This window comes from Lynx rufus, unplaced genomic scaffold, assembly GCF_022079265.1.
Source record: "Lynx rufus isolate CCGP_SWC_20201006 ecotype Redwood Valley unplaced genomic scaffold, mLynRuf1.p SCAF_11, whole genome shotgun sequence".
In the NCBI taxonomy this organism is placed as follows: domain Eukaryota; kingdom Metazoa; phylum Chordata; class Mammalia; order Carnivora; family Felidae; genus Lynx; species Lynx rufus.
Window position 1 is genome coordinate 36222143 of NW_025814825.1, and position 24925 is coordinate 36247067.

The window sequence follows — 24925 nt, forward strand, 5'->3', positions numbered from 1 at the left end:
TGTAAAGCTACTGTAGAAAGAACAGATGAGGACAACAGAGAAGGGAGTGTCAGTTGTCAAACAAATCTCACCTCTTCCCACAAAATGCTGCTCTGCACAGTTTTAGGAAAACATCTGCTAACGTTCGGCTGAAACCCTCTTCCATGATGGCCTGACTCTGTTCCTTCCTCAGCAGCTGCAGCTGGAGTCATTACCTGGGACCTCTTTCAGTGCAGACCACAGCACAGTGGCTGGCGGCCACACGTCTGGCCATCCCGGCTCTCCCAGCGGCCCTTTCAACTTTATTAAAAGGTCATTTTCCTGGCCTGGCTATTTCTTATCCTGGACTGATCACCCCCTGTGGCACCAGGAAACTGCAAGGGAAGCTGCACTTATTAGAAGCAGATAAAAGAAGGAGCTGGCTGAGCCACAGCTGACTCCTGAAATCATTGTTCTTGAAATGTCAGAGGCACAGTGTCCTTCGGGGTCATATGCTACCCACCTCACTCCAAGGGGGAAGCCAAGACCCAGGGGGATGGGACCTGGGGCTCCCATTCACCCAGCTACTTCTTGTCAGCATTAGTCAGAGTCAAGGGGTTCCTTACTGTGGCGATAGTAACAGATGGAGGGGGAGCACTTTAGCCTGCAGAAGAGGAGAATGAAGGGAGGGGCAAGCACTAATCTAGAGGGGCCTCTGCAGGATACCAGCTGCCTAGATAAGCCATGAAGACCAAAGGCAGCAAAGAACATCTCACCTGCTCTTTTTGATGTTAAGATCCTTGAGCTGGGTCTACTTAATTAATTTGGACTTTTTCACTCAAAAATATTTGAATGACTATTTAATGGAGGTATGCACCAGGTATGCGGTGACAAGGGAAGGGGCCAGAGCTGAGGATAATAGAAAGGACCTCGATGTAACAGTGAAGATAAGGCAAATATTTACAGAACTAAAAAGCAAGTCCCACCAGATAAAGTGTCTTCAGAAAGCCTCCCTAGCTCTACCCCAAGTTCAATTACACTTAGGCACCCATCATTCTGTGCTCCCCCACAGCCTGAGCACTGCATTGTAACTTCCCACTCATGCACCTGTCTCTCTGTCTTCTCCAGTAAGGGGCCCATCATCTGTTCATCTCTAGCACAGGTCCTGGGACAAGGACACATGCAGTGAATGCTGGTTGCTGACATGGGTAAATGGGTGGATGAGTGGATGGATGGGGATGCCAAAGAATTCTGGCTAGGGAATCAGGGAGGGCTCCCTGAAAGGCTGAGGCACCTGAGCTGGATCATGAAGCATCTAGACAACTGGAGATGAAGACAGGACCCACTTCATCCAAAGTGCCCAGTACCATCTTAGGCAGAAAGCTAGTGCCTTAAAGCTACCTGGATGAGTTTATTCCCAAATGGGCTTTCCTAAGGGAAGGAAGCTGGGTTTGTTTCCCACAGTCTTTTGTTTCTCCCTAGGTAAACAGAAGCAACTCCTAAATAGTAATTAAACTGATAAACTAAGGGAAAGTTAACTGCCAACCAGTCTCTACAAACACAAAGGCACTTTGGCAGAATGAGGACACCCCAATTCTACTTGGGGTAGATATGTAGTTTTTCAAGATATATTCAGTGACAAAGGCAATGTATGTCATCCCCCCCCCCCCGACATGTGTTATCTGTATATAGAAATACTGGAAGGATACCTAAGAAACTAATAAAAAGGATTACCTGTGTATAAAGGATTATATCATTTAGCACCGACAATGGGACATTTTTGGGGGTGAAGGAGGGTGTTACTGATCATTCACGGGGATGGAGAACACAAACAAAGACTGTCATGGGAAAACTGGAACATTATGTTCAGTCTGCCTATAGGGGCCAGGCTGGAGGGGGTGATGTGGACATCACTGGGGTAAGAATGAAAATTTTCAATGCATACATTTTTATAGTGTTTTGATTTCTGAGCCATGTGTATGTATCAACTATCCTAAAATGTAATCATCTTTTTCATGGGAATTTAAAAAGCTAAGGAATTTGGCCTTCCAACTCTGCGACATAGGAAGCTCATGTGGGATAGCCACCCTGAAGAGCACCGCTAGATACAAAATGAACTCACTGCTCAGAGCACAGCCCTTGTGCAGCATGCAATAAAACAGCCCTGAGAGAAGTGAGCTGTACATGGCCTAAAAAGGCTTTGACTCCGTGCAGGGCCAGCTGAGATGGGGAACATCAGGGGAATATAAACAGTGTGAGACGGACATAAAGCAGTTCAGGTTTTACACAATCATGGCAACAAAGTGAGATTGATTCGGGACTGAATGAAGCTCTTTATATTGTTTCTACTTAAAAAGGAAATGTATTGACTACAGTCCTCCTCACAGATTTATCTTTCCTGACATCAAGCACATTCATAACCTATTTTAAATTCCAAGGAACAATGCTGGGGTTTAGGAAAGTGAATACCAGTGTGTTTCACCAGAACGTTTGGAGGCTGGGGAGAAGCTTCTCTGACTTTTAATTGCTCAGGAAACAGGCACAATGTAGATGTTTTTCTTATCAGCCATAACTTCAAATTAGAAAACAGCTTATCCAGTATGTCTGAACTTCAGAATGCATCTTCCGTTGGAAGAGCCACTTTGGAGCCATTTAGAGACCATGCGTGGTATCATTTTGGCCTTCAATCTCTTTTATAACCATCTCCTCCTTTCAGACATCTGAGACGTCACAACGACTTCTCAGACCCAGGCCTTCTCCCTACCTGGACTAGAGAACATCTTGCCTCCTGCCTCCAGGCACCACCAGGCACTGACTTTCCCAATGCCAGCCTGACCATGTCCCATCATGAACCCTTCAGGGGCTCTGTGTAGCCTTTAGGATTGCAAGGGCATACAATTTATCATCCAAACAGGGACACGTGAAAGCGAAGGGAGCACTATTAACAATCACATGGGGACAACAGGCAAAGCCACCCTGGGGAACTGGAATATGAGGCCATCCTACTGTGGGATAAATCCAATCCCTTTAACATAGCTTGAATTCAGGACTCTCCACATCTGGCCCCAACTTACCTTTCCAGACTTTTTGATCCAGACCATATCACAGGGTCCAATCATAATGGACTTGCAGTTACCCAGCATGCCTTGGGCCTTACTACATCCATGCATTTGCTCACACATTTCTCCCTCCTGCCTCCACCCCACCCATATCCTCTACCAGTCCATAATGTCCCCCTTCCCCATCTATGTAGATCTAACTCCTATCCTTCCTTCAAAACCTAAGTCAATTGGTACCATTCTTTCCTGCATTTATTCAACATAAATCTGACTGCTCACTCTGTGAGGTACATAGTGAACAAGGCTGAAAAAAACAGACCTCTTACTGAAAAAAACAGACCCCCTGGGCAAGGGGGATGTGAGGGTGTGGAGAATTGTGATCATTGGTACTAAGGACGGATACCGGGTGATTTGCTGCAAAGTTTACTGTTATGGCAGAGTCATACCCGCCCCCCACAAGGCTGTGAGCTCCTTGAGGACAAAGCCCAAGAGGCCCCATCTTACAGCCCTACTGAACCTACCGTAACCCTTGCTGAGTAAAGAATTAATATTAAAGAAGCTTACTTAGTTGGTTTGAAGACAGTTTCCTAACAACCAATTCTGAGTCCTCCATGAATCTGTATGGGATCAAAGGGAAACCTGGTTTGCCAACGACCTTAAAGAAACACCCCGGGTCCTACGGCTATGACTCTCATTCGGCTATGACTCTCATTCGACACTGATGCTGGAAGGGAAGTGAGGTCACCTGGTTCAATCCTACGCTGCTTCTCCAAAGGTTAAGTGACTCATCCAAGGTCACACGGCTAGTTAGTGACTAAACCACTGGAAAGATGATGCAGGAAGCCTAGAATTGAATGACTGGAAAAATGACAGAAGCACTCACTGGAGCTGAGGGCATCTGGAGGAGGGAGGTGACCCTGCTAGCTGGAGGGTGGGGCCAGGGGATGGAATGGAAGTAGGGGGTTATTCCTGTCAGCGAGGCCAGCAGGGGAAAGGCACTGCAGTAGGAAGCTCAGCCAGGGAGGACTAGCTGGGAACCAGGGTTCCAAAGGGAGGTGAAAATCTTACCTGGTGACGTACACCATCCGGGACCAGGGCACAGACACACATTCTCTGTGTCCAACCTGGAAGAGGGGCCCGAAGTGAGAGCAGATGGGGGTGAAGAGGGAGACTTTCCTCAGGACTGCCCGAGTGGTGCCCTCCCAGGGGAGGGGGCTGCTCTGTCAGACCTCTCGGGCACCCGCAACGCTCAGCTGAGCTGCTCAGAGAAGCTCACATAAAGGCCAAGGGTCCTGGGGCTTCCCCAAATTTGTTTGCTGTTCTGCCCTACGTGGCATGGGGCAGACCAGAGTTAAAGAGTAACCAGTAACAGGAGGCCGGCAAGCAGCAGAGTAGTGCCCAAGTTGCATCTGCAACATGTATACCCTGTCCTCAGACCTTTCCGATGGGGAGTAGTCACAGTAATAATTTAATAAAGGCATTTTGAATTATACAATTCACTGGACCTGAGTCATTTCAGTTACACACAGAGAAACAACCGAATCAATTCTCGGCAGCCCAGACTGGACCCCGGCCCCCTCTCACCTGCTGCAGCTCATCTGCAGCCCTGAGCCACCCTGGCCTGTCACGCCTCACTGGAATTTTTCTTCCTGGCCTCCACTCATCACAACCACCATGGCAGCCTCTCAGGGTTCAGTCAGTGGGGGGTCCAAACTGCAAACATCCACTAAGGTATAAAGTAAGTCCCTGAAGGTAAGGGAACCACTCAAGTTCTTCAGATGGGCTTTCCAAATGGCCTTCCACCAGCCCTATGCTCTGGGGTAAAAACATAACCAGGTCCCCAAAGGGCAAGGTTCCTCAAGCTCAGCACATTGACATTTGGCACAGGATACTTCTCTGATGTGGGCTGTCCTGTGCATCGTAAGTAGTTTAGGAACATGCTGGCCTCCACCCACTAGAGGCCAGTAGCACCCCCTATACGTTGTGATAACCAAAAATGTCTCCTCCAGACATTGCCAAATGTCCCGTGGGGGTAAAACTGCCCTCTGCTGAGCACCATTGCCAAGGGATGACTCCTAAATGTGCTATTCCATACACCTCCAAATACTCAGGTACCCGGAGCTCCTAGTCGTACAAAATAGCTTGGGCGTTGAAGGTGGAGCTTTGGATTGGGTGGACCTGGGTTGGAGTCTGGGCACTATGTCTTATTAACTCTGTGACTTTAGGTAGGTCACTTAGCTTCATTGAACCTCAGTTCCTTCATCTTTAAAATGGGAGCAATAAAATAGCACCTACCTCATGGGGAGGCCCTGGCAGTTCTATAAAATGACATGTAAAGATTGCCTGGCACAATAAATGAATTTAACATTCAATAAATGTTAGTGGTTATTTATGGGCCTGGGAAATTCCTTTTAGCCAAGTCTAGAGTTTAGTCTTCTATTTCTGTGGCTTCTGATCTTCCCCCTTCTTCCTATGCCCTTTCCACCTGTTAAATGCCTTTGGTCTTAACCTTTGGTCTTAAAGAATCCTTCATGCTGGTTCAAAGGCATCTGAGGTTAAAGTGGAGGAAAGAAAACACACACACACACACACACACACGCGCGCGCGCGCGCACATACACAGAGGACCTTTCAGATCCAACCCCTGCCCAGACCAATTCTCTAGACAAAGGTTTCCATTGTTGTCTAAAAACAAACTTTTCCACAGGGAGGCCTTAAAAGAGCCTCAAGTCTCCAAGCCTCCAGATTCTTCTACTTCTCATCCCCATCCTGCCCAGATCCTGGCATATCCCTTCTCTTTGTGGGGCCTCAGTCTCCTAATCTGATAAATAAGGGCTCTAGACCTCGAGGAGTTCTAAGTGTCCCCTGTTCCCATTCTCCAAGATGCCATACCGTATCAGAATGCTGTGCATGGATGGCAGCCGGGTTCACATTTTAAGTAAGTGCTTAACTAGGAATAAGGGTCAGAAAGACAAATTATTCTCTTTTTCCCTGTGTTCTCCCAAGAGCCAGCAGAATATAGTATTTACAGACTACAGAAGTGGGTATTTGTTGCCAATGGAATCAGATCTGAATAAAACGAAATCCTGCCAGACTACTGAGGCCTTGAGCAAATTAACTCATCTCTTTAATACCATTGCCTTATCTGTAAAATGGGATAATAATAGAGGCAGAAATGATGTAAAGACAAACGTCAGGAAAGCAGCTGGTGCAGAGCTGGCATACACACTAGGTATTCAAAACACATATCCCTTCCCTTCTAGACTCTATTTTCAATTGTGTAACTCCATGTCATTCCCCTCTTCTGGAAAGTCCTTCCTTCTCTGCTTTGCCTAGGGCTCTGTTCAAGTCCTCCTCTGCCAGGAAGCCTTCTCTGCATGGACTCTGTTTCTAAAGGTCCAAGGCCATAAGTTTCCCAAAGACTGGCTTGGGGAGGGGAGAAGGGGAAGAAGTTCCCTGCCCTGAGAATTTCCTTTCTGCAAGTTCAGGAAGATTAACCCCTCCCCTGCTCCACCCCAGAACGGAGAACTGACCGCAACATCTGTGTAGGCTTAAAGCTTACACACTCATTATGACAGAGTCTCATAACCACCCTGAGATGGGCAGGATGAGTCGGGACAGCATTCTCTCCCCCGCAACTCCTCATCCAACTTGGCCACCAAGAGTCCCTCCCTATTGCTCTCTGCCTACTCACTCCAGCAAAACAAGGAAGAAGATTATGTGGTTTCTTCTCTCCCCTCCATCGGAGGGCCTTACAAATCTCCAGCCCAGACCTTCTCTTTGCCCAAGTCCTAGGACTGTGATGACTCCACAGTCTCTATGAGCTTGAATCATATGGCAGAAACGCCTACTGACCAAAAACTGGAGCTCAGGAGATGAACGAATTGGTCCAAGGTCTCACCCAGTTCAGAGGCAGGGCTGGGTTAGAACACGGGTCTTTGGGCTCTGGACACACCGGGCCTCTGCCCACACCCTCTTTCCCACCAGCTGTGCCTCCTCCTGTCTTAGGTACCATGATTCTCCCAGGCTGGGAAGCTTGCAGTCACCTCTGCCTCCTCCCCTGCCTTATTTCTCTCATCCTCTTATCACCAAGACCGGTAGCCTTTTGTGATAAGGGCCTGCAGACAGCCCCACCCTCCCAGGCTCACTGCCTGGTCCTGATCACCTCATGACAAGGACCTAGGCTGAACTCCTCAGAAGCCCATTCTACACACAAGAGCCAGATTCCTCTTCCTTCAACATGCCTTTTCCATGCCACTCTCCTGTCCACCAACCTGCTCCTTAGTCCCACTGGATCAAAGCTCTCCTGCCCAACACACCTGGGAACTTAGTTCACCCACTTCCAGCCCACCTGGTTTTGCCCCGCTCCCTTATACAACCCTCCCCTCTCTCCCGGATGATCTCCTGGCTCCCTCCCTAGACCTTTGACCACGTTGCTCCCCTCCTTTAACAAGTCTTCCCTCCTCCCCTTTCCCCTATCCTATTGGTCCTTCTAGGCTCTGCCCAAGACCCATCCATGAGGACACTTCCCCAGACCTCCACAGCCCACAGCAGTCTCTGATTCCTCTGCACACAGTCACCACTACACAGTTAAAGGCCTAAGCCTGGTGTCCTCTTAGCCTCGTGTTGTCACTGTACTTACTGCCTGAGCTGTATGGGCTTTACCTCATCACCAAACCGCAAATGGCCACCCAACTTGGCCATGTTCCTTCCACCTCCAACCTCAGCCTGGCATTCATTCCACAAATATTATCTGAGTGACTCTAATGTGCCAGAGAGTCCTTGTCCTTGTTCTTAAAACCCTTCTTACCCTTCAGGCACATCTTAAATGCCACCTGCTCTGTGAATCCTTCCCCAACCTCCCGCTGTTGCCTGCCCCCCCTCCCCCTACAAAGGAGTCTTCATCTCTCTGCTCACCTTAGGACCTCCTGGTCGTCCTCCAGCCAATCTCCCTGCCTCCCCCATGTCCTCCCTAGATCCAGACGTTCTTTTCCTTACCCATGGCTAGGCCTCCTACAATATCCTATACCAAGAAGATGCTCAATGAATAGCTTTCACAGTGAACTGAACGAAACAAAATCTGCCCAGTTCTCTGGCCAGTCTGGGCTCCTGGGTGGCCCCAAGCTCTGTACATCCAAGTGACCTCTTACTGTTCTTCCAAGACTGGATTTGGGCCCAGACTGAATCAAATGACCTCTTATCATTCTTTTAAAATTAGGTTTTCCTCTTTAATTACACCTTATCTAACCACATTCTATGTGGATTCTAATTACATAATTACTTCAAGCTCTGGGACGAAAGAAAGAAAGAAAGAAAGAAAGAAAGAAAGAAAGAAAGAAAGAAAGAAAGAAAGAAAGAAAGAAAGAAAGAAAGAAAGAAAGGAAAGGAAGGAAAGGAAGGAAGGAAGGAAGGAAGGAAGGAAGGAAGGAAGGAAGGAAGGAAGAAATGTGTATGATTACATAGGTAAGTAAACACATCAAATATGTATATTTATATATACCATATATCATTTTTCTGTTCATATACAATTTTGTAACCCAGAAAACATAGCCCATGGAGGTGTCTGAATCACATTAAGGTAAAAAATCTCACTGGGTAGGAGGAGATGAAGGAGAACTTCATGGAGAGCCTAACCCTGAGATGGGCTTTGAAAGGGGCTTGAAGTCAGTTGCCAGCCCTCCCCCCTGCCCTTCTGCAATGAAGAGGGGGGTGCGTGTTTGGGCACAGTGGACTTTGAAAGCATGATCCCCCTGGACCCAAATACCCACCTTCTCTGAATCCAGGCTCTCACTGGACTCTCTTCCCTTGGGGTACGTGTGCACACTTCTCTCCCTAAGTCCACCCTGCAGGCAGGGGCCCTATCTCTTCCATCTTGGTATTCGCAATCCTCAGTCGCTCCCCAAACCAGTAGGGGCATCTAGCAGACCCTCCCCCCACCTTATATTCCCACCTTATTAAAGTATTGACCTCTGCCACTACACTAAGCCTTCTCATGCCACCCTTTGCATGTTCTGGTGCCCCTGCCTTTATCAGGAATGCCCTTCTCTTCCAGCTCCCCCCACCTCCACGGTAGCCTCCACTGCAGCTGGTACTTGCCCTAATTTAGTGTTTATCACACCTGGGCACAAAAACCCTTTCATGTGCCTACCTCTCCCTTCAGACCAGTGGCCACCAAGCTTTTTGATCACACTTTCCTGTTAGTAAAATAGCTTTGAGCATATTTACTTATAAGTTAATTATAAAATCTGTACTACTATAAATAGGCAAGCTACATCTTTCTTATATTTGAATTGAAGAATAAATAGAACTTTAACTGATGTTTTCTTCCTGCCACTCAATCGATCTCTTGAGAGCTCACCCACTGCTCTAGATTAGGAACAACATGAGGACAGCAGGGGTGTTTTGTTCTCTTTGTATTCCCAGAATCTGCTACAGAACCCAAAACTTCGTAAATGAATTAACTGACACTCAGAGAGTGAGCCCCTTCCGTGGGCCAGGCACATGCTGGGCTCTGGGGACAAAATGTAGATGAGAAACAGCCCTGGCCACTGTCATCATAGATCCTACAGACTTCTGGGGCGGGGGGGGGGGGGGGGAGGGGGGCAGACAAACAATGATTTTCCAAACAAGTCTAACAAAGCAGCCGAGACAGATGCTGTGAAGAATGTTCTGTCCAGAACCACTGAATCATGAAAGCCTCCAACAGGAAGCTTTAACCTGCTCCAGAGGACTGCAGAAGGCTTCCCCAGCAACATGCTCCTGCAGGTGACATCTGAGGATGGCCAGAGCTACCTAGGCAAAGGGAGGAAAAAACACTCCAGGCAAAGAAAATTGCACAGGCAGAAGTCCGAAGGCTGGATGGAGAAGCGTAAGTGCCAGGGACTAACAGGCCAATAAAACAAAATGAATGAATGAGCCCCCAAAGGATGGCGAGTTCTCTTCCCCATTACTCCTCCTACTTATCAAAACAGACCCTAGCTACCAATCTCTGAAGGGGTTGCTCAGTCCCAATACTGTCCAGCCTCTGGGCCAAGCAGGCAGGTGGTGTAGGCCTCCCAGTCGGTCCTGCCAGCAGTGGGGTCCCCGCCCCTTCTGAGGAGCCCCAAAGCCCTAGGAAGACACTCTTGAAAACCATGCATGTTGCCATGGGCACCACCAATCAAAGACTCCTAGGCAGTTTAATTTTTTAAAGAGAGTGTTAAATATTTTACATCTTCTAACAGCACTGTTTCTTTCTTGCTACAATGGAAAGGAATACCCAGAAAAAATACCAATCTGCAAGACAGCCCAAGGAGGTGCACACACTGCCATCAAGGGTAACCTCTGGATTTCCTGGCCGCCCCAGTATATTTTCCTGGAGGGAACAACCTGGGGAATCCAGAACCACAGCCACAAAACCCCTTCTCTACTGGAGCTCCTTTGACCCCAGGAAGGGAAAATTATTCACAACGATGCTTCAGGTGAGTGTTGAAATAGCCCACGACCTTAATAATTCAAGACAAAACCAAGACCGTAGATTGTAACGTAGGCTGGCGGGCTGCGGGGCCTCCTCCTGCAGCTGTCTTCAAGAGGAGCCGTATCTTCTATCAGCGCTCAGACATGACTAACATTTCCCAGTTCCTGGGGGGCCTCGCCCCCTCACACCTGCCAGTGTTGGCTCAGTAATGCACCATATTCAACATAAAGGTCCCACAAAGCAAACACAAAACCATCTTAAAAGGCCTGAGACTGTCTTGGCCCAGGCTCGCAGGCCTGGCAACCTGTCAGCAGCCACCATCCAGCCCTGCTTAGGCCCTCGGCCCTCCCGAGTCCCAGCTCTCTCCAGCTACTCTATTTTCCATCCCTGGTTGAGAGTTTTCTTTCTCGGGAGACACTATTCATTTTGTCCTGCTTAAAGCAGCCCAGTTCCTACTTTTGCCTTGGCTTCTCTATCCAGATCCCTGGCCTGCTCTCAAGCCCACTGCCCAGACCCCCGGGGCAGTGACAGATCTCCTAGCTCCAGTTCTGGCCTGTCTCACCTCCCCACTGGCTGCAGGAACCTCTCCTATCTCGAGGCTGCTGTGCGCACCGTCTATAAAAAGAGGCGCAACCACAGAAGGGGCGGCAGTGTATATGTTACAGCAGCCTGGGAAAGACTCCCAAACATCAACATAACACGAAAATGTTTACATTGTCCCCCTCGATTTATCATAAATAGCTACAACCCCTGACCATCATTCTGTGCTCACAGGAAGCAGTCACCCAACACTGGCTCTGCCCCCACTAAAGACAAACTCTACATGGAGAAAAGCAATCTGCAAATGAATTATCTATTTACACGTCAGCCTAGGAAACTGCTCCTACGCACAGCCGCCAGGCTCCACACAAAGGGAAACTGTTTGGATTTCAAAAGATATGTCCTTGTGACCCTTGACACTGGGAAACAAAATTCCAAGGCTGGCCTACAATCTGCTGTTAATAATCGATGCATAAGGCATGATAAAAATGAGTATGAGTTTGCGCATTGACATGAGGACAATTCCGGGATCTTCTAGGCACCCATTCCTGTCACAGCGGCTCTGAGCTAGAACATCATCCATGAATGGTGGAAAGCCGAGGCACAAACGAGAAGGAGATTGGCAGAGCCAATCTTACAGGTTAAGGCACAAGTACTCAGTACCCCTGATCATTGGTCCTCAGGCAGCATGTTTATGCCACGTTGAGAATCCAGGTGGCCAGGAACAGTCTCCACACAGGTCAGTCCTGGGTCCACCATCACTGGCCACCTGACTCCAGGTCTGTCACTGGCCCTGCTCTACTACCTGCCCTATGTGCCTCGCTTGGGTGAAGTGAGATGCCATGTGGGACATGCACGTCTAGAGCACAGTCACAACCCCCACGCCCATGCACTCCGTCACACTAAAACCTTCCTACTTCAAAACCGAAAAAAACTGCCGAATACCTGCTGGGGAAGACAAGGGCCCTGAGCTCCTGGTGTTGAGGAGGAACCACCCCCCCCCCCACACACACACACAAGGAGGGCAGGGGCCATGTCTACATGTTCACCAATACCTGTTCAAAGGATGAAATGAGTCCATGGCTATTAAAGCATTTAAAGTTCCACGTGCAAGCAGGGATGCACCTATGAAATGGGGCACCCTCCCAGCCCTGAGGCTAGCATCAGAGCTCTCTTTCTCCTCATTCAGCAAAACAGGGCACTTGGAGCCGCACCATGCCACACCAGATGGACCTGCTTGAAAGAGTGAGCAAATCGCCAAGCGACAGAAACCTCAAAGAAAAGCCAGGATCCAACCGCCAAATGACCCAGGATCTGTCCCTTCTCTCTGCCTCTGGCACATCTCCCTGCTCCATGGGGATGATGGCAAATGTCTGCAACTTCACCCCTCCGAGGTAGAAATACAGTAGGGGGAGAAGCAATGTTTGGGGACAGGAGAAAGGGCCATGGGTAGAAGCAGACCAGGAGGAAAGGGACATCAAAGGGATCCTTGTTCAAAAGCCAGCGATGAGAACTGGGACTCAGAGGGCTTCGTCAACATGCTGGCATTTTTATATCAGCTCTCATGCCCAGAGCAGCTCGTGGCTTAGAAACATTCAGTTCTGTGTCCCTCTCCAGGTGGTTGGTCAACTCTGCAAACACAGCCCCGCCTGCCAATGTTCTTTTTTCCACTTTTCGGTCTCCCGTTTGAAAATGTCTCCTTGAGGGGTGTCTGGGTGGCTCAGTCAGTTGAGTGTCCGACTTCAGCTCAGGTCATGATCTCATGGTTCGTGAGATCGAGCCCCACATCAGGCTCGCTGCTGTCAGTGCAGAACCTGCTTCAGATCCTCTGTTTCCCCTCTCTCTCTCTGCCCCTCCCCAGCTCACATGTGCGTGCTCTCTCTCAAAAATAAATAAACATTAAAAAATAACAATAATAATAAAACAACATAAATTTAAAAAAAGAAAATGCTTCCTTGACTCCGCCAATAACTTCTATCCACCTTCTCATTCTCAACCTAGCAAGCAGAACGTGTCAGGCACAGTTCTAAAGATTTGCATTATTGGATCACCCACAATGCCATGAGGTAGGTACTTTCTCCATTTTGCAGGCAAGGCACCTGAGGCACAGATTAGTAACTTGCTCTAGGAAGCGACAGAGCCAGGATGTGAGCTCAGGCAGCCTGAGCGCAGAGACCACGCCCTCAGTCAGTCCACTCCCCACCTCACTTCCCAGCAAGAAGAGCCACGCTCCAAGAGAAGAGATCTGTTCCCAGCTCAGGCCCATCCCGCTACAGGACCTTAAACAAACAGCTTTTCTGTGCATCAGCTGCCCCAACTGTGAAACAAGGCTAATCGCAGACGGTCTAAAAACACAGAATCTTAGCTCTGCAGGCCAGCACAGGCTGCCTAAGAGAACTTCTTGAGGTGAAGGGAACATACCGTATCTGTGCTGTCCACAAGGCAGCCACTAGTCACGTGTGTCTACTGGGCACTGGAAATGGGGCTTCTGTGAATGAGAAACTCAATTTTCTTTTATTTTTAAAGATTTTTTTTTAAAGTCATCTCTGCACCCAGCATGGGGCTCAAACTCACAATCCTGAGATCAAGAGTCGCGTACTCCACTGACTGAGCCAGCCAGGCACCCCAAGAAACTGAATTTTAAACTGTATTTTAATTAATTTAAACATAGGTAGCCATATATGGCTAGTGGCTACCACACTAGACAGTTCAGCTGTAGTCTATAAATTCTACGAAGGCAGCTGCTGGTTCTCTGTGGTCACCCCTGTATTTCCAGAGCCCAGCACAGACCCCGGTCTGTGGCTGGTGCTCAGTGATTCTTTGTTGAACAACTCAAAAGCAAAGAACTTTTTAGGTGCTCTAATGTGACTTCATCTCCTGCCCAGGGATTGACTTTCCAGGTTCCCTGGTCAACAGACATCCAACCTTGGCTTGATAAGGAGCCCAGGGCTTCCCAAATGCAGTACAGCAAGGAATGGCTCTCGTGATAGAAAGTGCTTCTATCAAGCCAAATTTATCTCCCTAAAATTTCAACTTACTAGTCCTGGCACATTAGCTCACAGGTTTAGGAAAACCAAAATAAATGATGAAAAAGCACTTAAGTATTTGTAAGCACTACAAACACAGGATTAGGTCTGTAATTCACTTTCTTAGTTAAGATGGATCTGATCTCAACTCGTAACAGTATGAGGCCGATTAAACAAATACGTGACTGTGATCTACTTGGAGGAAACAATCCTCTAGTGTCAAGGCTGTGGTACAGAACTGCTATGGATGCTGACTCTACCATCATTGCACTTGACATCTGAGCCCCCTGCTCCAAAAGTGAGTCAAGGAGTGTGCAGCTGGACTCCCAAAAAGTGAGGCCTCGTTCTCCAAGCAGGGTCTGGGAACTCTGGCAGAGCGACTCACATTTTCTTATGTCCTTGATGTACACTAAGTGGAAAAGCCTAACGTGTACCATACACCTGCTATGCACCAAGGATGATATCAGACACAAAGAGGACTACGATGTGGCCCTCACAAGGAGCCCAGTCTACAAAGAGTGAGAGGTCAAGTTTGCAGAGTACGGACTGCACAAGGCACCGAACTACCATCAGGATAAAGACATATAAGCCAAACACAGTCAATCCAGTGTGACAAATGTCATAACAGATGTATATACAAAACACTGACCTGGCTGCCTTAGAAGACATACCTGGAAGGATCTTAGCACCATGCGTTGACACAGCAGGTATTCAGCGCAGTGAATGGAATCAAATCTTGACCAATAGCTCATTTTAAGGCTGGGGAAACCAAGACCCAGACAGGTTAAGTGACTTCTAAAGGTGACTCAGGTCATTAGTGATAAGCCTAGAGACAGCATCTGAGTCTTGTCGCTCTCTAGCCCAAAAGCCTACAACGCTGTCTCATGGTGCTCCCTACCCTACACGGCACAGGGAGAATGGCAGGATCTGTTGCCAGTTACTATGTCTACTTCAGAATAAACAACGGATTTATCTTTGTAAGATTGTATGTTTGGGACTCTCTTGAAATCTCATGACTAACTGTAGCCATACCATCTTAGAAATGCGTGTTCAATCAGTTAACAAACATTTCTTGGGAATATATGATATATCAGGTACCAGTTTAAGGGCTTGGATAAAGAGATGAAACTTCTGGTCAAACCAGAGGATTAAAACACCCATATTTATCCCTGTTGTCTCCCAGAACCCCACCAGAAAAATTTGATTTTTAATGGAAAGGAAACAACAGCAGACAAGATACATCAACAAAACTCTGGAAGACAGAGAGCTGACCACCATGCAGTAGGTGATTCAGGTTTCTGCTCTGCTAAGTGCAAGCAGGGGAAGAAACCACTAAACAAGAGGGGACTAATGCCACAGAAACAGGAGAAGCCTCAGGAATTGGAGGCACCAAGGACTGAGAGGGGAGGGGACAGGGGCTAAAAAGAGACTCTGCTAAAAGTTGTTCAAGGAGCGATTCCAGCCCAGGGTCTCCCTGCCTGCAATCTGCTCAGTCTGATTTCCCTCCCTCAGGAAAAAGGTAGAGATTCACTGTTTAGGCAAACTACAAGAGAGACTCTGATTCAGACACAGCTGAGGGAGGGGAATAGCTGAGAGAGGAAGGCAGAGAAGGGGTCAACCTTCAGAAAAGGACAGAGGGAGTGAAAGTCTGCATACCAAACAGGGTACCCAGCCTCCTTTGCCATCAAGGCTCCCAGAATGCAGGACAACCAGGCTATTAAACCCCCAGGCAACATTCTTCTCCAGGAAAACCCAACATCCCCACGGAAAAGATCTACAGGCACTGACATTTAGGTGTCACCAGCAGGAAAAAAGCAGGCTCTCTTCTGGAACCCTACAAGGAAGTTAAGCCCCCTTCCTTGTCACACAGATGCCCAATCAGCATTTTAGTATTCACTCTTAAAATATAAATGGACAGGGAAGGCTCCTATGGGAAATTCAGTAACCAAAACAAGCAGGAAAAAGGGCTTGGGGGAAACAAAGACAAAGCAGGAAACAACAGAAAAACACCAAACAGAACAAAACAAAACAAACTCAAAAAACAAAAAACCTGGGGCACCTGGGTGGCTCAGTCGGTTAAGTGTCCGACTTTGGCTCAGGTCATGATCTCGCAGTTCATGGGCTTAAGCCCCACGTTGGGTTCTGTGCTGACAGCTCAGAGCCTGGAGCCCGCTTCAGATTCTGTGTCTCCCTCTCTATCCCTCCCCCGCTCGTACTCTGTGTCTCTAGCTCTCAAAAATAAATAAACATAAAAAGAATTTTAAAAAAACACACACAAAACCCAACATAAGTGAATTTATTGCACCTATGAAACAAGATGCTATTAAAAAAAAAAATGGGGGCGCCTGGGTGGCACAGTCGGTTAAGCGTCCGACTTCAGCTCAGGTCACGATCTCGCGGTCCGGGAGTTCGAGCCCCGCGTCAGGCTCTGGGCTGATGGCTCAGAGCCTGGAGCCTGTTTCCGATTCTGTGTCTCCCTCTCTCTCTGCCCCTCCCCCGTTCATGCTCTGTCTCTCTCTGTCCTAAAAATAAATAAACGTTGAAAAAAAAATTAATAAAAAAAAAAATGACCACTAGAGAAGTAACTAGGGAATTCTAGAAAGTAAACACGGAAGTGTGTTTCATGCAAAACCACGAAAACAAAATTTAAAAATTCAAAAGAGTTAAGGAAAAGCTGAAGATGTCTCTCAAAAAGTAAAATACGGGCACCTGGGTGGCTCAGTTAGTTAAGCATCTGGCTCTTGATTTCACCTCAGGTCATGATCTCATAGTTTGTGGGATCAAGCCCCATGCTGGGCTCCCTGCTGTGCATGGAGCCTTCTTGGGATTCTCTCTCTCTCCCTCTGCCCCTCCTCCCACCACATGCACGCGTGCTTTCTCTCTCAAAATAAATAAATAAACTTAAAAAAAGGTAAAAAATAAGATGAAAAACAGGAAATAAAAGATTTAAAAATTGTAAACTCAACCCAGGACGTCCCATATCCAACTAATAGAAGAGTTCCAAAGACAAAAGAAGAAAGGAAATTATCAAAGAAAAATATAAGAATATCTCCCAGGACTGAAGAATGTGAGTCTTCAGATCAAAACAGCACACCAAGGACCCAGCACAATAATTTTTAAAGCAAGAAAATTTACATTTAAAACTTTCAGTGAGAAAAAAGCAGGTTGCTCATAAGTAATCGAGAATCAGAATGGCCATTTGAATTCTTGCCATTAATATTGGAACCTAGAAGACAGAGGGGCAATGCTTTCAAAATTCTAAGAGACAATGGCTTTCAACCTAAAATTCTAGACAAATCAAACCACCAATCAAGTGCAAATATTGAACAAGGATATTTCAGACATGCAAGTTTGAAGTGATCAACTTCCACAGACCCTCTCTTAGAACCTCCTGGAGGAATAAACCAAGAAAGAGGAAACATAGGATCCTGCCCAGGACAAGGTGAAGGAGCCCCCAGAATGAGTCATATCACAGGCCTAGAGGTCAATCAACCCAGAAAAGAGGAGAGGGATGGAGGCCTCTGGGAGGGAGGTCTCCAAGGGGAAAAACTGGAATAAAATGAAAAAGGAACATAGGTTATAAAAAAAAAAAAAAAATAGATGCTCGGAAATGCTGTCAGAGACTCTTTGATAATTAGCAATAAGTACACAGAAAACTAAGTAAGTAGAGAAAACAAGGCAATTATTAACAACAACAAAAAAAAGATGTACAAGAAAGGAAATATCATTATAGCAGAACTACATGACTCAGCCATGAACACTATTTACATGGCCAAAATAACTGAAGCACTGACTATCAGTGTAACTCCAAACTGTGATGTAACCACATCAGGAAAACAAGATGGAAGGGAAGGGATGTGTGTGGGGAAGGGACAGGAGGGGAGATGAGGGGAATAAGGGATCCTCTAATCCATGGTAGGACATCAAGGAATAACATCCAAACTGAACAATCAGGAAACAGCACTGTAGGCAGGAAGTTACAAATATAATAGCAATATCAAGAGAAACAGTTAAAAGGGGTGGAAGTGACTACGGTAGACAGAATAATGGCCCCTCAGAGATAAAGATGTTCATATCCTAATCCCCAAGCCTATAAACACGTTATATGGCAAAGGGGAATGGAATTCAGGTTGCTAATCAAGTGAATTTAAAGGAGATCACCCTAGATCACCCTAGATCACCAGGTGTGCCCAAAGTAATCACAAGTGTCCTTAAAAGTGGAAGAGGGAGGAAGAAGGGAGGCCGAGGAAGATGGTGAGGTGTTCAGAGTGATACAACGGGAAAAGGACTCAACCAGCCACTGCTGGCTCTCAGGGCAGAGGAAGAGGGCCAGGAGCCAAGGAATGCAGGCAGCTTCTAGAAGCTGGAAGATGCAAGCAAGGAAACAGATTCTTCCCAGAAGGTAATGCAGCCCTGCTACCACCTTTACTTTAGCCCAGTGAGAACCTCTTCAGACTTCTAACGAATGCAACCATAATAGAAATTTACTTTGCTTCAAGCCACTATGTTGGTGGTAATTTGGTACTGCAGCAATAGGAAATCACATTCAGTGACTGACTCTGGAGAGTAATCCTGGTATGAGGAGGGGTGACACAGCGTTTCATTAACATTGCAATGTTACTTGACTTTTAAAACTATATATGTGAATATGTATACGACTTTGATGTAAATTAAAACTGAATTTAAAGAGGGATAAAACACAGATTCTTTCTTGCCAGATCTCACAATCTGGTAGAAAAGACAGACAGGAATCAGCTACTGCTGAACACAGGAAAAAAAAAAAAAAAAACACCTCTTTCAGATGTGAGGAGAGTCTGAAAGGAGACCAAGGAGTCAGTCAGGCAAAGGGGGAAAAAGGCCTTCTGGTGAGGGAACACGCCCTGGTGTGAGAGAGAACCTGGTCTTTTGGGACATGGATGAGGTCTGAACGACTGGGACATCCAGTGGGTCTGGCAGAGCCAGCAGGGAGGGCTGGGGTGGGCAGCTCTCAACAGGTTTGATGCCTGCGCCCCACTGCTGGCTTCTTCAGCTGGGGTACAGGACCTGTTGTGCATAATTAAAATGTGCATGGGTGCGTATCTGGGTGGCTCAGTGGGTTAAGTATCTGACTCTTGCTTGATATAGGCTCAGGTCACGATCTCACAGTCATGAGATCGAGCCCCATGTCATGCTTGGTGCTGAGCATGGAGCCTGCTTGGGATTCTCTCTCTCTCTCTCTCTCTCTCTCTCTCTCTCTCTCTCAAAATAAATAAATAAACTTAAAAAAATAATACTAAAAATAAAATGGGCACGGACAAGTGAAGGCCCAAGAAAACAGCATTTTCCTGGACCATCAGTTGTACTCAACAGTAAAGCATTTCAAATACTTTTATACTAAAACCAACACAGACATATTACAGAATAGAATACAAAACGCATGTGAATTTTTAACATATTAACTAGAGATTTCAAGGCAACCTCTTGCTTGCAAGGCCGGCATTAGACGCTACACTACCTGCTGACCACTGAGTGCTAAAACTCCATCTTCTCTGTAATTAATCTGAGTCAGAAGAAAATTTTAAAGCTGTACAGCATGCATCCATCAAAGCACCTGGGACTTCATACCCACAACCTGTCAGTGGGTGCCTACACTCCCCTGGGTCCCAACCAAGATGAATCAGAAGGCTGAGAAGCAGCTCATTCTTTTCCAAAGAGGTCTAGGTCCTGCCACTGACGGGGTAGGTCAGCTGAGGGAAACAAGGAAAAACCATCACACTGAATTCTTAGATGTACTCTCTTGGCCATAAGCCCACCCACCTCTCCGACTCTAAGCATTACCAGAATCACAGGCAAGAGCCCCAGCTTCGTCATCAGCACCCCCAACCTTTACAGTACAGGCCTCTATTGGAGAATACATTGCAGACACTCTTTCCATGGAAGGAAGTCAAGAAATAGGGCACGTCTCTTGGGAGAGGGTGTCCCTTGTGTCCACAACACAGGGGTGGAAACTTTTTCTATTGTTGTAACTGTTTTTGTTGTAAAAACAATAGCCACATGACACTAAGCTGGGGATTTTTTTTCTATAAAGAGCCACTACTGACCACAGAAGAAAGGGGGAGGGGGGTCGGGGAGGAAAGGGGAGGCAGAAATCAATGAAAGGCCACACAGAAAGGAGTAAAAAGCAATTTAATTGGGTTTGGTTTGTTTTGTGTGTAAAACACATACCCGCACATTCAAAAAGAATGAACTCAACTGATTTTAAATTAAGAACAGAGAAGATTAAATTTTAATAACAGTAAATACACTAAAATACACTACAAAGCTACATTTTTTACAGTAAAGAAAGAATGGGGGAGGAGGGTAAGAAGACACAACAGGAGGAGACAGAAAGAAATGTATAGAGGAGGAAGATGTGGGGAAGGCAGATTGGGACGACAAAGAGACACGCAGACCCACACACCTAACCAAACACCAAAAGAGGGAACAACCCAAGGATCTACAGAGACACTTCGTAGGCCTGACGAACCAGCCAAAGTAAACTACACCATACAGGCCAGTTGTTGGCTTGGGCTATTATCACCTTTCATCCTTGCTTTTGAATGGCTACTGATCCGTTAAACACTGTTCACAACTCTTTAATTGCTCATTGAAATTCTGAGGCTTAGCTCAGATCCCAGGCCAGAAGCTCCCCTCACGTGAGCTACAGTTCAGTGAATCAGTCATCTCCAAGTTTGGCCTCTGAAAAGGGAGTACATGAAACACTATCTCGTAAAACATACAAAACACCAATGCAAGAGGAGAAAATGCTGCTTGAGTTGAAAAGAAATTCCACGGAAAACTTTTAGTTTTGCACGTAAAAAACAAAAACAAAAAAACCTGGGACTTCAGCAGAACTGGGTCCCACCTCAGCATTCTCCGGCATCACCATCAGCACACCTGACTTCCCACATGTTCAAGTTCTACCTGCCCGAGTGGTTCCAAAGGCCTCAGCTGACCCTAAAACAAAGCAGCCTCTACCACACTCTGCAGTCTACGGGTCAACAGGAGATCCTAACCCCAGGCTGGCCTCTCGTCCATCCACTCCCACCCCTGTCTACATCAAGCCTCTGCTCACTTACTTCACTCCAGGGGCTCAGGAGTCTGTTATCACAGCTGGCAGTTCCCTTTTCAGCATCATCCCTCTCTCCTTCAAGCTTGGGGTCTGTGTTTTCCCCTTCCCCACCTGACCTGCCCCCAACCTCTCCCTTCTTCAGCCCCTATTTCCTCCTTACTTTTGGCTATCCCATTTTAGAATCTCAGAGGAGGAGGGAGTTTAAGAGATAATCTAGAATACAGGACCTAGAATCTACCCCACCTGGGTTCCTGCCCTGGCTTTGCATCTTGCTACCTGTATGACTTTGGACAAATCACCAAACTTTCCTAATCTCTCAAATTCCTCAGTGAGGGGGTGAAACCTGGCAATCACAGAGTTTTCTTCCAAAGCTCATGCTCTAAATATCTGAACACTCACCTGTATAACCATAAATAAAGCCGTGAGTGAAACACACACAGGAAAAGAGAACGAATTCTAGAAACTCCCCTTCCTTAGCATTCTGCCGATTCAAATCTCCCCAACCAACCACCCATTCAGACGGTGGGTGCCTCTCACTCAGTGGGTGCCTCCCACTCAGGGCCGTTCTAGCTCCTAATTATTTGCATACAGTAAAAACCTTCTGAGTTGTATTATTCAAGGAAAAGGCCAGTCTGAAGCCATCAGAAACCGAAGTCGTGGAATATTCTTTCATACCATTGAGCAATACTGTGAGTTTAACATCAGTTTAGCAAACAGAAGAGAATCTTAAAATGCCCTCACAAACTGTACTTGTGAATCTAAGAACAGTAATGCTGTCAGGAACCCCTGGAAATGGTCTTCTCCAGAGCTTCCACTTTTTTCCAACAAGGACACAGGCCCAGAGAGTGGAAGCCACTAGCCCAAAGCCCAAAGCAGGTTAGTGGCCAGGATCAAAGCCAGCTGTCCTGCCTCTGGCCCAGACCTTCTCCACCAAAGCTTTTTGGAACCTTCTGTTTCCTTTTACAGAGACAGATTAAATCCTAAATTACCAGTGAGTGCCCTCTACAGCAAATCTATGTCCATGTCCAAGGAAGGGTCCAGAGCTAAGTTTGAATGGCCATTACCAATGCTACCTAATAAAAGCCTTCTTTCCAGAACCCTGCCCATTCATACTCTGCAAAGAAAACCCCAGACTCTGCTATCTATATTCAACTCTATTTTAGGGAGGGGAAAAGAGAGGAGAGCTGAACAGTCCTTTGTTCTACCAGTAAGAAGCATCTGCTCGGCCTTTCCCAGAACTCCTACCTCACCCCCCATTATTCCCAATCCCTTCAGAAAAGTTCACAGGAGCTCTCCAACTAGAAAGAAAGAAAGCAGGTCAGAGGAGGATGGGGCCAACAGGGGGTGGGGTCGAAGGGAAGATGACAATATCCTCCCATCTCTTTGCCCCACAGGGTAGAAAGCATTTCTTTTCAGTTGCTAATTCCCTGCTGGGAAGCCACCAGTGACAGTTCAACTCTGGGCCCTCCAGCTGAGAAATGAGCTCTCTGCAACCCCAGGACAACTACCCTTTTCCTAACTGTCCCCTCTAACAGTGCCCTGAGCAAAGGTGCCAACAGACCCACCCTTCCCTGCCATCCCCTTAGGCCAAGAGCCTGAGACAGCAGAGCATGGCTGGCAAGGAGCTATTTAAGGCAGCATCAAGAGGGTGGGGCAGAAAACTGCTGGCAGCATCCTCTTCCCCCACCCCTCCCTCAAGCCAACACACACACACACACACACACACACACACACACACACACACACCCTCTTGTGGGTAGACAGCCATCTAGCTCACCTGTCTCTAAGGGCTGTAGATCTGGAGTCTCCAAATGTCCAGCATGTGCTTTCTGTCATTGAAGCTGCTGTCCCCATCTGCTGCCCACCCCACTTTTAATCCACCCCTTCTCTTCAGTCACCACCAAGCTACCTCTCCAATCAAAACCACACAATTGAATCTAAATAGAGGAGCTTGAAAACCAAGGAGAGTGGAGACAGACAGGCCATCCCTGGCCTCCACTTATGAGAAGAAAAGTGGCCGGGGGGGGGGGGGGGGATGTCAGAGGCCCGACTGCTAGATAGGTTCCATGATGTCTCTAAACGAACCTCCCTCCTATTGACAGCGAAATCAATTCTGGCAATTTCAGCAGGTCGGCCCTGTGACAACAGGAGCATCCCAGCGCTCAGTTTAAAACAAAAATCCAAAGGCTCAGCCAGAACATACTGGGAAAACCCAGGGTCTGGATAAAAGGAGCCACGCTCAGTGGGATCCCTTCTGCTTTTATGTAGCAATGTAATAGCGTAATAAATTCTGTCTGCCTGAAGAAAGCATGCACTGGTGAATTTCAAAGCCATCTTACGACAGCGGATGCACGGGGATGCAGAATTCGACAGCATATTCCCCCATGAACGGTACATAATGACTTCAAGCCTCTTTCCCCCTCTATCTTGAATGGCGCTGCCGCGTATCAAGGAAGCCACATCGGAAAGCAGCCAGGTGGGAGCCGGGGATGCCCGGGGAATTCGGAGAAAGGAGTTGGCTTTCCGTCCATGTCGGTGATAAGCTGCCTAGCAAGATGCTGCCAGTCACTCTGGGGAATGAAGGAGCATGGGCGGATGGGCACGCACGGTGTTCCCAGACCCACACACGTACCCGCTCATTCAGGCGGGTCCTAGGCCAGACGGATCGTCCTAGCACCCCTCCCGCCGCCCTCTCCTCCTGGGGGATGCTGATAAATGAACACACCTGCGATGCCTCCATCCTGCCGCTCGCTCCCTCCTTCTTCCTCTGGCTGCTGCAGAGGAGCCCCTCCTTGGTAGTTTCACTTTACAGCGCAAACCCACCCGGGCTTTGATGTCTCCTCCACCCACCCATATTGCAGCCAGCCTGAGGCAGGCGGACGTTCTCTCCTAGCAGAGGCCATGATCGCACGTACCCCCACCCACAAAAAATAAAACAAAACCTGAATCCCGGGAAGCCCCGCACCCTGGGGAACTTTCCTTGAGAAACTGAGGATCCACCCAGCAGGAAGGAAGGAGGGTTCGGCCAAGGGGGACCACGGTTTTCCCCGTGACCACGGGGGATGCTCTGGGGGAGGGCGTCCCCCAAGTCCTTCCAACAGCTGGCCCTTTAAACGCGCCTCCTCCTAGCGCGGAACAAAGGCGCCGCCCGCGGGGGCCGGGCCGCCGCACGCCCCCGGCGCCGCCGCCGCCGGTCGGGCGAGCGCGGGCGGGCGAGCGGGCGGCTGGCGCGGGCTTACCTTGCGGGTCTCCGGGCGGGCGGGCGGCGCGCGTCCTGCCCCACTCGCACTACACGCTGCAGTTGGCCCCGCTCTGTTTTTCTGGGACTCGCCGCTGACTTCACCGACACTTCGCGGCCGGCCAATGGGTTGAGGCGGCCGCCCCCTCATTAGCATGCGTCTGGAACCGTCCACTCCGGCAGCGCCGGGGCGGGGGGCGGGGTCAGGGGGCGGGGCCCGGCCCGGCCGTGACAGGAAGGGGCGTGTGCGCCAATGGGAGGCGAAGTAGGGCCCCGCCGCCCCGCCCCGCGGCATTGTGAGCCGAGAGCGCGGGCCCGCGGGTCTTCGGCAACACGGCGTGCGCGGTCCCAGTAACCCTTTACGTCCTGGTTGGCCGCTGGCTGGGCCCGAGGCTGGCCCCGCGCGCCCTCTTGGTCCTTCAGAGGGCTCGCCTGCGGGGAGCTGGGAAGGAACGTAGGCATAAAAATAACAGCTAACATGTCTTGAGTGCATATGTTGCTTAACCCCTGTGCCCAGTTTGCTCATCTGTAAAATGGTGTAACAGTAGGATGTAGTGAA

At 48.1% G+C, this 24925-nt stretch overlaps 1 protein-coding gene across 3 annotated transcripts in view; it reads right to left on the reverse strand.

Moving 5' to 3' along the window:
- SORBS1 (sorbin and SH3 domain containing 1) overlaps window positions 1-24443 on the reverse strand; it is a 231778-nt gene extending 207335 nt beyond the window's left edge. For 2 of the 3 annotated variants that reach the window (XM_047073204.1, XM_047073203.1), the window contains exon 1: window positions 24368-24436. The gene's annotated coding sequence lies outside the window, so the exon portion shown is untranslated. Of the gene's footprint in view, window positions 1-24367 lie in introns of all 3 variants that reach the window. The other variant, XM_047073202.1, reaches the window with a different exon arrangement.
- Between the last annotated feature and the right edge of the window lie 482 nt (window positions 24444-24925).